Source organism: Triticum dicoccoides, chromosome 6A (genome assembly GCF_002162155.2).
Source record: "Triticum dicoccoides isolate Atlit2015 ecotype Zavitan chromosome 6A, WEW_v2.0, whole genome shotgun sequence".
NCBI classification, from domain to species: Eukaryota; Viridiplantae; Streptophyta; class Magnoliopsida; order Poales; family Poaceae; genus Triticum; species Triticum dicoccoides.
This window is the reverse complement of record NC_041390.1, coordinates 275,753,981-275,765,937: the sequence shown is the minus strand read 5'-3', so window position 1 is coordinate 275,765,937 and position 11,957 is coordinate 275,753,981.

Here is an 11,957-nt window from a genome sequence, read left to right as displayed (position 1 = left end):
ACAGAGTCTTTTTCCATTCCCAGATATATTCCGAGATCTCCAAGAACCATTGCGAGATATATTATGGTTCTTCTCTGAATTCTTATATGCATGATTTGATATCTTTGCAAGTCTCTTCGAATTATCGGTTTAGTTTGGCCTACTAGATTGATGGTTCTTGCAATGGGAGAAGTGCTTAGCTTTGGGTTCAATCTTGCGGTGTCATTTCCCAGTGACAGTAGGGGCAGTAAGGCATGTATTGTATTGTTGCCATCAGGGATAAAAAGATGGGGTTTATATCATATTGCTTGAGTTTATCCCTCTACGTCATGTCATCTTGCTTAATGCGTTACTCTCTTCTTATGAACTTTATACTCTAGATGCATGCTGGATAGCGGTCGATGTGTGGAGTAATAGTAGTAGATGCAGAATCGTTTCGATCTACTTGACACGGACGTGATGCCTATGTTCATGATCATTGCCTTAGATATCTTCACAATTATGCACTTTTCTATTAATTTCTCGGCAGTAATTTGTTCACCCACCGTGATTCATGCTATCATGAGAGAAGCCACTGGTGAAACCTATGCCCCCTGGGTCTCTTTCTTATTATATTGCATCTCTTTTATTATCGCATCTCGTTTACTATTTTGCAATCTTTACTTTCCAATCTATACAACAAAATACCAAAAATATTTATCTTATTATCTCTATCAGATCTCACTTTCGCAAGTGACCGTGAAGGGATTGACAACCCCTTTATCGCGTTGGTTGTGAGGTTCTTGATTGTTTGTGAAGGTACTAGGTGACTTGTGCATTGTCTCCTGCTGGATTGATACCTTGGTTCTCAAAAACCGAGGGAAATACTTATGCTACTTTGCTGCATCACCCTTTCCTCTTCAAGGGAAAACCAACGCATGCTCAAGAGGTAGCAGTCATCCTCTTTGGGTGTATCCACCATATACACGTCGTATGTGGAGGTGGCCGTCCAACGTCCGGTATACGGCGGGTTTTGGCCTTGTTCATCTCCGGCATCGTCCTCCATGCTGTCGATGTCTTTGGAGGTGTAATCCAGCATGTCGGTTAAGTCCTCGACGGTGGCTATGAAGTGGGTGGTGGGTGGGACGTAAAATTCCCTACTCTCAGCTCCTAATCCGGGCTGGGCGTAGTTCGGAGGTGATCCCTCTGTAATGGCAAGGGACCACATTAAGTCCAGAGCCTCGTTCAAGAGCGTGGAATGGACGGGGAAACGAGAGTTCGTGGAGCTAGCCAAGGCAAAAGCCTCCTAGCCATGCTCACTTGGCGTGGGCTTCGAGAGTTCGAAGCAAGAGTCCGGGGGCGAGTCTAGCCTTTTAATGATAGGGTGAACCCAGTCTGACTCCGGGCTTGCCGAGGTCACAATCGCCTTCGGATCTCCGATAGGGAGCTTCATAGTAGAGAGTCCGGCGGGCTCCAAACTCCCATCTTTGGACCCGGCAGTTTGCTCTGGATCTAAGGCCAGAGCGGTGGTCGGGGCCATGAACCCTTCGAAGATCAAGTCTCCTCGGATATCAGCGACATAATTCAGGTTCCCAAAACTGATCTGATGACCAGGGGCATAGCTGTCGATCTGTTCGAGGTGGCCAATTGAGTTGGCACGCAGAGCGAAGCCGCCGAACACAAAAATTTGACCTGGGAGGAAAGTTCCCCCCGAAACGACATCGTTGTTGATGATCGAATGAGCCATTGAACCTTCTGTCGATGGCACAGTGGAACTCTCAATGAAAGCACCAATGTCGGTGTCAAAACCGGCCGATCTCGGGTAGGGGGTCCCGAACTCTGCATCTGAGGATCGAGTGTAACAGGATAAAGAGGGACACGATGTTTACCCAGGTTTGGGCCCTCTTAATGGAGGTAAAACCCTATGTCCTGCTTGATTGTATTTGGTGAGTATAGGGGTTACAAGAGTTGATCTAGCTCGAGATCGTAATGGCTAAACCCTGGATGTCTAGCCTATATGAATTCTAATAGCCCCTACGGACTAAACCCTCCGGTTTATATAGACACCGGAGGGTCCTAGGGTTGTAGAGAGTCGGTTTACAGAGAAAGGAAACTACACATCCGGACATTAAGCTTGCAATCCACGCAAAGGAGAGTCCCATTCGGACATGGGGGAAGGCCTTCTACCTTGTATCTTCTCGGCCCATCAGTCCGGCTCACAACACATGGACCAGACTCTCGAGGACCCCTTAGTCCATGACTCCCTCAGTGACCCCTTGAGCTATAAAAGGAGGGCCAGGGCAACATTAGCAGGGGTTCGAATCTTTGCAACCTTCACGCATAGGTATTCATGTAGTTGCTCTCTCTCCACCACTTGCCCGGGGGGAGCGCTCCATGTATTTGTGCCCAACACCACCAATACACCCAAAGGCCGGAGTAGGGTTTTACGCCTCCGGGCAGCACGAACCTGGGTAAAATCATGTGCCCATCATTGTGTTTGCTTTTTGCGTCGATTGCCACCCCTTGCCGAACCAGCAAAGGGGCTGCACTGCCCCATAGATCGCCGGCTCCACACCGACATACATCGATAGTCCAGGAGTAATACATTTTATTACAAGATATGGCATAATGCCAAACAAAACAAATATTGCGGAAACAAAGTAGTAAATGAGTCCATCATCTCCACGACCTATCGCACCTCAATCCTCGTTGGATATATATGCAAAGTGATAAGTTGCAGCCATATAGGTCAGTACATTGAATGTACTAGCAAGTCACATAAGGAGTATAATGAACCTATTTGTAAATGCAATTTGGTTGGTGGTAAGCTCTAAGTTTATTTTGCATAAAGCTGTTTTTCCCTATCATAAAATAGTTTATTCTACTTCTACAGAAAAATAGTATAAGATTGAGATGGCAACCCCAACTCAATCCATTCTGAAAGTTTCATTTAAACCCAACTGATTTAATTAAGGGTGATGAGATCTGCCGACATTTCCACTACTAAAAGCTCAAATTGTCCATAACCAGGGACATGCCTAATCGATTAGGTTGACATACAGCAGTGGTTGCGCACTTTTCCCCACAAGACTCGACCACCTCCATGACCGAAAGATCGAGACCTAGTCTTTCAAAAGTATTCCTCCTTAACCCACAGATAGGCCGGTACACCTACAAATTCTACATCAGCTAGCCTATCTCGGAAGAGATCACACTATCTACTCAACTAAGCTAGAGCCCATAATGGGTTGTGGTTGCACACGTAAGCTTCTAGACATTAAAATACATTTGATCCCTTTGAGCCTGGGTGGACGAATCACAGTGGTGCACCACCATGGATTTCCCATGCATGCTCCCATTATACTTTGCCACCATTCAAACCAATTCCGCCCAAGTAGTTCATTAATTATCTTAGGTCCTATTTACTAGATTGCCACTCATACTTTATGATGAATCACCCCCAATCCACGTCTACATTAGCGAGGCAAAAGTAAACTTACACGATGGTGAAAAAGGTTGTATAGTTCAGACCCACCTCAAATGAACTACTAGGTAAAAGCATAACCATCCGACATAAATTCCTACCATGCAATTCTATCACAAAGGACTAAGTGCATATAAAAACATAGGTAATGAAAACTTGTTCAAGATGTAAACTTGCCTTGGTACTACTGGTTCAACTCTAGAGAACGGTAATATTCTGGTTTGCGCTCCGGACAATCTATCGCCAAAGTAAATAAATACACATAAGCAATCATTTCAGAGAACCAAAATAACATGCAATATGTAGACTCGACAAATCCAAATGAAAATCCAACACACTCAACTAGCACATAAATTTCCTAAGTGCAAAAATAACATGTGACATATGGTTCAAAATGTGATGTGAACTAAAGTGCGTATAAGTCATAGTAGTAAAACTATCATGGACATATCCTAATTTTGTGGAAAATAATGTGAGATTGGTCCAAGTCATAGGGTTTGGATACAGTGACAAAGTGCAAAAAGAATTAACTCAAACAGAGTTATAGTTTAGGAGATATGACCGGATAGAGTTAAATTTGAATTTAAAACGATTCAAATTTGAAATTAGCAAAGTTTGCAATGATAGGTTCTCTAGATAGATCTAATCGAGACGAACATGTTTGCCACTTGTTTCATCTAATTTGGACTTATGATAAAAAAGTGATGGCTATTCTAAGTTTAGGGACTAATCTGTGAAATAAACTACTTCAATAAAGTCCTTGGCCATGTGGAGCACTTTGAGAGGCTGAAAAGCTATCCCCTGCATAGTTAAACCGAGGATGACCGACAAGTAATAAAAACACTATGGGGTGGCTAACAAAAAAACGATTGGCTCAGTTTAAACTAAAATCGCACGGTTTAATAAAACCACGGTTAACCAATACCGTTCAATCTAAAAAAACCTAAGCTAAATGAATGAGGATACGGGGCGTCTCACAGAGGGCAACGGCGTTGGCGTCAGCGGGGCGACGGCTCCGGCGGGTTCCAGTGGCAGGATAGCAGGTGGCAGGGTCCGGCGCGTTGAGGGCGTCCGGGGAGTGGTGGTGCGGGCGTCAGCGGCGTCCAGACGGGCGGAGGAAGGGCAGCGGAGCTCCGTTCTCTAGCGAGGGGATGGGGTCGTCGGGGCGGCGGATCCGGCGAGACCTATGGGCCAAAACCATGTCAGAGTGACGCGCGAATGCACAGGGATTTAGTTGACAAAGAGGGAGGGTTTAGTTCTGTTCACCGGCGACAGATTCCTCTAGCGGGTGAGCTTCGGCCGGCGAGATGCAAACGAACGGGGTGGGCGGTGGGAGCGGCATGGGGAGTAGCGAGACTGCGAGATTGAGAGAGGAGCGTCGGGGCTTTATATAGGTGCGTAAAGGGAACTCAGGGAGCTGCGGATAGCCTCATCCCGAGTGGAAGGCGGCCGGCGGTTGCGGGCGGGAGCGGCGCGGTGCTTATCCCCCGGGTTGAGCGAGAGGTTGGGACGGGCTGGGCCCCACCTGTCGGTGAGTGCGGGGGAGCGGGGGAAGAGCCGGCGGCCGGCGCTTAAGCAAATCGGGCGCGGAGCTGGGCCTTGGGCCATATGGCCAACTGGGCATGTGGTTGCGTGTGCGCACTCGTGTGTGTGAGTCTGAGTGCGTTTTTTCTTTACAGAAAAGATTTCGGAGCCCAATCAAAACCAAATAAAATGATAAAATTACTAGAAAAATTCCTAAAATCCTTACTGAATATATAGAGCAGAGTGGACATTAATTCCAGCTTATATAATTTTGAAAATATTTCCTAATGTAATTAATGCACCTTTTGCCACTAAAATAAATACCAAATAAAACTTGAAAAACTCCAATATTATTCTAATAATTCTTCCAACTCTTTTATAATTGAGGAAGTCATCTTGTCCCCTCCCTTTTATTTTTCTTGAGTGGAAAATTATTTGAACATTTCAGAGAATTACAAAATGCAATAAATCATGATATACAAATGATGATTCTATTAACATCCAAATTTAAAAAAAATTGGGATGTTACAAACCTACATCCCTTAAGATGAATCTCACCCTCAAGATTCGGGTTGGCCAGCAAAAAGGTGTGGATGGTCATGCCTGAGATCTTCCCCTCGTTCCCAAGTAGCTTCCTCCTTTGTGTGGTGACTCTAGTGAACCTTGCAGAACTTGATGATCTTGGTACGAGTGATTATCTCTCCAGTCTCAACAATCGTATCAGGCTTCTCTTCATAAGTCAGGTCGCTCTCCAACTAAATTGCTTCAAGTGACACTGTATCTCTCAAAGGAATATCTTCCATCTATGCATGACACTTCTTCAGCTGGGAAACAAGAAACACATCATGAACTCATTATAATGCCTTTGGTAATTCCAACTGGTATGCAACCACTCCTTTGCGTTCTAGAACTCTGTATGGCCCCACAAATCATGGTGCCGCTTGACTCTGAATCTCTTAACACCTCGAAGTGGAGACACTTGAAGATATGCTCTATCTCCCACTTCATAGATCACTTCCTTGCATTTAGCATCGCATAACTCTTCTGCCTAGACTGAGTTATCTTAAGTTTGTCACGAATCAACTTGATATTCTCCTCAGGATCCCTGATCAAATCTGGTCCAAACAATTTGCGATCACCAACTCCATCCCACATCAAAGGTGTCCCGCATTTCCTCCCATACAATGCCTCGAAAGGGGCCATTTGCAAACTGGCTTGATAGATGTTGTTTTATGAGAACTCTGCATAAGGTAAATTATCATCCCAACTAGACCCATAGTCTAGCACACAAGCTCTCAACATGTCCTCCAGAATCTCATTAACTCTCTTTGTCTGCCCATTGGTCTGTGGATGGAAGGCTGTACTGAACTCTATCCTGGTACGCGTCGTGTAACTGATTCCAAAACTTTGAGGTAAACTGTGTTCCTCTATATGATACAATGGTCCTCGGAACTCCATGCAGACATACGATCCTGGTCATATATATCTTTGCCAGCTTAGCACTTGTATAGGTGGTTTTCATTGGAATGAAGTGAGCAACTTTGGTTAAACGATCAACTATTACCCATATGGAATCATAACCTGAATGGGTGCTGGGTAATCCCATGATAAAGTCCATACCAAGCGTACCCCATTTCCAATCAGGTATCAACAATGGCTGAAGTAAACCTGCTGGTTTATGATGCTCTGCCATTACTCTCTGACATACATCACATATTGCCACATACTCAGTAATTTCTCTCTTCACACCGGCCCACCAAAAACTTGCCTTCAAGTCCAATTACATCTTGGTGTTTCCTGGGTGTATCGAGTATGGTGAGTCATGAGCCTCCTGAAGAATCAAATTCCTGATCTCTGGACCATTGGCTACATGAATTCGTTGCTCAAACCATATGGTTCCATGCTCATCCTCACGGAATCCTTCTGCTTTCCCTTTTCTCATGATTTCCTTTTATCTCAGCAATACTTTGGTCCAACTTCTAGGCTTCCCCGATTCTTCCAAACAAGGTGGATTGCACCTCGAGTGCGGCAACATAACCTCCCAGAACTATTTCTAACTGAAGGTCTCTAATCTCATCACATAACTCCTGAGGTAAACCTCCTGCTATAAGGGTGTTAACATAACTGTTATGGCTCAAAGCATCCGCCACAACATTGGCTTTTCCTGAATGATAATGCACACTCGTATCATAATTCTTTATAAGTTCCAACCATCTCCTTTTCCTGAGGTTCAACTCCTTGTGCGTGAAGATATACTTCAAACTCTTGTGATCCATGTAAACATCACAAAGATTCCCAATAAGATAGTGTCTCCATGTCTTGAGTGCATGCACTATGGCTGCCAATTCCAAATCACGCATGACATAGTTAAACTCATGAGGTCGAAGCTGTCGTGAGGCATAAGCTACGACCTTTCCCTCTTGCATTAGAACACCTCCAAGTCCGTGACATGAAGCATAACGATACACTTGAAAGTCCTTGTGTATGTCAGGCAGAATTAGCACAGGGGCTATAACCAAACGCTTCTTGAACTCTTGAAAGTTGGCTTCACACTCTTAAGTCCAAACGAACTTTGTGCCTGATACGTCCATTTCGTATCATGTTTTCCAACTGTTATTTACTATGTTTTTATGCATAATAATGCTTTATGGTGTAATTCTAATGCCTTTTCTCTCATAATATGCAAGGTTTACACAAAGAGGGAGAATGCTGGCAGCTGGAATACTGGACCTGAAAAAGCTACGTCAGAGTTACCTATTCTGCACATCTCCAAATGAGCTGAAAATTTACAGAGAATTGTTTCAGAATATATAAAAAATACTGGAGCAAATAACTTGTAACGCCCTCGATGCGGCTATATCTCCCACGTGTCGAAGCACGACTTAGAGGCATAACCGCATTGAAAGCAATGTCGCAAGTGAGGTAATCTTCACACAACCCATGTAATACATAAGGGAAAGCGATACATAGTTGGCCTACAATCGCCACTTCACACAATACATGAATAAAGCATTACATCAACCAGATACAATCAAGGTCCGACTACGGAAGTAAAATAAAAGAAGACTACCCCAAATGCTACACAGATCCCCAATCGTCCCAACTGGGCTCCACTACTGATCAAATGGAAACGGAACAACACAAAGAACAAGATCTTCATCGAGCTCCTCCTTGAGTTTGGTTGCGTCACCTGCTCGGTAACATCGGCACCTGCAAACTGGTTTTGGAAGTATCTGTGAGTCACGGGGACTCAGCAATCTCACACCCTCGCGATCAAGACTATTTAAGCTTATAGGTGAGGTAAAGGTATGATGTGGAGCTGCAGCTAGCGACTAGCATATATGGTGGCTAAACATACACAAATGAGAGCGAGAAGAGAAGGCAAAGCACGATCAAGAAACTATGATCAAGAAGTGATCCTAGAACTACCTACGTCAAACATTACTCCAACACCGTGTTCACTTCTCGGACTCCGCCGGAAAGAGACCATCATGGTTACACACTCGGTTGATGCATTTTATTTAAGGTCAACTTCAGGCTTTCTACAACCAGGCATTAACAAATTCCCATCTGCCCATAACCGCGGGCACGACTTTCAAAAGTTCAAAACCCTGTAGGGGTGTCCCAACTTAGCCCATCACAAGCTCTCACGGTCAACGAAGGATATTCCTTCTCCCAAGACAATCCGATCAGGCTCGGCATCCAGGTTACAAGACATCGTCGGCAATGGTAAAACAAGTCCAGCAACACCGCCTGAATGTGCCGACAAATCCCGATAGGAGCTGCACATATCTTGTTCTTAGGGCACACTCAGATGAGCAGTCCGCACAACTAAAACCAGCCCACGAGTTTCCTCGAGGTGGCACTGCAAGGGGCTCTAGTTTGGACCAACACTCAGAGGAGCACTGGCCCGAGGGGGTAAAATAATGATGACCCTCGGGAGCGCGACTCACAAGGGAAAAGAAAAGGCTAGGTGGCAAATGGTAAAACCAAGGTTGGGCATTGCTGGAAGAGTTTTATTCAAGGCGAACTATCAAGGGGTTCCCATTATAACCCAACCGCGTAAGGAACACAAAATTCGGGAACATAACACCGATATGACGGAAACTAGGGCGGCAAGAGTGGAACAAAACACCAGGCATAAGGCCGAGCCTTCCATCCTTTACCAAGTATATAGATGCATTAATTAAATAAGAGATATTGTGATATCCCAACAAAATATCCATGTTCCAACATGGAACAAACTCCAATCTTCACCTGCAACTAACAACGCTATAAGAGGGGCTGAGCAAAGTGGTAACATAGCCAAACAACGGTTTGCTAGGACAAGGTGGGTTAGAGGCTTGGTTTAACAATATGGGAGGCATGATAAGCAAGTGGTAGGTATCGCAGCATAGGTATAGAAAAAGAGCGAGCAACTAGCAAGCAAAGATAGAAGTGATTTCGAGGGTATGGTCATCTTGCCTGAAATCCTGCAAGGAAGAAGAACAAGTCCACGAGGAAGACAAACGGACGTAATCGAATGGGTCCTCACAATCACGACGTTACCGGAACCAACCCGAAGAAGCAACACCGGAAAGAAGCACACAACATAGTAAACAACCAACACATGAACATGGTATGATATGCGGGAAACGGTATGTGATGCATATGCAAGATTTGACAAGGAATGATTGAACCTGGCCTCAACTTGGAAATCCAAGAGTGCCACTGGAAAGAGGAGGTGATTTCAGTTGAAATCAATATAAAGATCACCAGAAACGGATGCACGGTTTGGAAATGGCAAACAAAACAAATATGGCACCAGTCTGCGATAAACAACAAGTGACCAACTAAATGCAACAAGATAAATATGCTACAGCACTCAAACATGCAACAAAATACATGGCAGGGATCCACTCAAGATGCTTAACAAAAGATGAACATTGAGCTACGGCTAATTCACTCATTAACATGTTCAAAAAAGCATGGCAAAAGAGCAAATGATAACATGTTTCAGACTTTGTGAAATTAACACAAGTCTGGAATTTATCATCAGGAAGCACACTTTAGAGCATGCAAACTACATGCTACAGGAACTTAACATGGCAAAGAAAGGCATGGCATGAAGCTACTCAAAGCACTTAACAAAAGTCCCTTAGTGACCTTGAGCCAAAAGGGATCATAAAATACAATTGCAAGCATGTGAACATGGCAAAAAACATAAATAGATCCCAGACTTAGTGAAAAACTGGAGCATGCAAAACAGATTAATGAGTAGGCATATTTACGAGCTCGATGCACTCACTAAAGAGCATGGCATGATAATCTAAGCATACACCCATCAAGAAGACATGGCATAGGAGCTAGACATGGCAAGAACAACATCATAGCATGCACGGATCAATAGCAACATCCTCGGCAAAATTGCTAAACAAGTCAACAATCTGTCAGGATCATAATTTAGCAAAAGTAGAGCTCGATTGACTCAAGCTAGGGTGCTCCATAAATGCAAACAAGGACATGGGTGGATAGAGCACCACAATGTTAAGGGCATCTCTAGCCGCGCCCCCAACTGGCCCCCCAGGCCACTTTTTCGGTGCCGGCGCCAAAAAAACGGCCCAGTCGCGCCCCCAGGACGCCGAAAATCATCGGTTCGGACCTTTTTTCCGCCCGGCGGTCACAGGCCGAACCCGGCGCGCTGGGGAGCAGTTGGGGGCTCCGGCGCTAGCGAAAAGCACGCCTGGCCCACACCAAGAGGGGAAAAGTCAAGGTTTTCTTCCCCCAACTCGCCTCGCACCCCCTGCGCCCTCGGCCACCACTAGCTATATCCCGGCGACGGCCGCCGCCCTACTCCCCTAGATTGCCATTCCCCACTGGAAAATAGCAGCGCTTCGCCACGGCAGCCCCTCCCACAGCAGCTGGGCGTTTTCGGCCGCCGTTTCCGGCCGCGGAGGCGCGGTTTAGCGGCGGGTACACGCCCACCGAGCGCAAGGTGTTCGGCGTTTTGCCAGACTCGGCGTTGGACTCGGATGACGAGGAAGAGCTCACCGCGCTGCTGGAGGAGGAAGCCGCGGCCGACGTCCAGGAAGAAGAGCATCTCATGGTGCTCGCCGCCCTCGCCCAGCTGCTGGCGAGCAATGAAAAGCCGCAACGAGGTGGCTCGACGCCGGGGCGGGTGAAAGCAAAGAACTAGCATCATCTCGAAGGCTACTGCATGCTCTACTCCGACTACTTCGCCGATGCTCCACTTCATGGCGAGAAAACATTTCGACGCCGTTATCGGATGAGCCGAAAGCTCTTCCTCAGGATTGTGAATTCCATCTGGGAGTTCGACAACTACTTCAAGTGCAAGATGGATTGCACTGGCGCTCTTGGATTCACCTCCATCCAAAAGTGCACGACATCGATGAGGATGCTTGCATATGGAGCTCCAAGTGATTCACTCGACGACTATGGGCGCATGGCCGAGTCCACCAGCATAGAGTGTTTCTACAAGTTATGTCGGGCAGTGGTGGCAGTGTTTGGGCCACAATACTTGAGAACACCCAATGCGGAAGACACTGCTCGGATCCTAGCCCAGAATGCAGCAAGAGGATTTCCTGGGATGCTTGGAAGCATCGACTGCATGCATTGGAAAATGGAAGAATTGCCCATTTGGTTGGCAGGGGATGTACAAAGGCGCCAAAGGCGGTTGCAGTGTGGTGCTTGAGGCGGTAGCCACACAGGACCTCTGGATTTGGCACTCCTTCTTTCGTATGCCAGGAACTCACAATGACATCAACGTGCTGCAGTGCTCTCCTATTTTTTCCAAGCTCGTTGAGGGCCATTCTCCTCCGGTGAACTTCGAGATCAATGGGCACCAGTACAACAAGGGGTACTACCTAGCAGATGGAATCTATCCGAGATGGTCGACATTTGTGAAGACGATCTCAAACCCTGCGGCAGGAGGCAAGAACGCCTGGTTTGCGAAAGTTCAGGAGGCTTGTAGGAAGGATGTCGAGCGGGCATT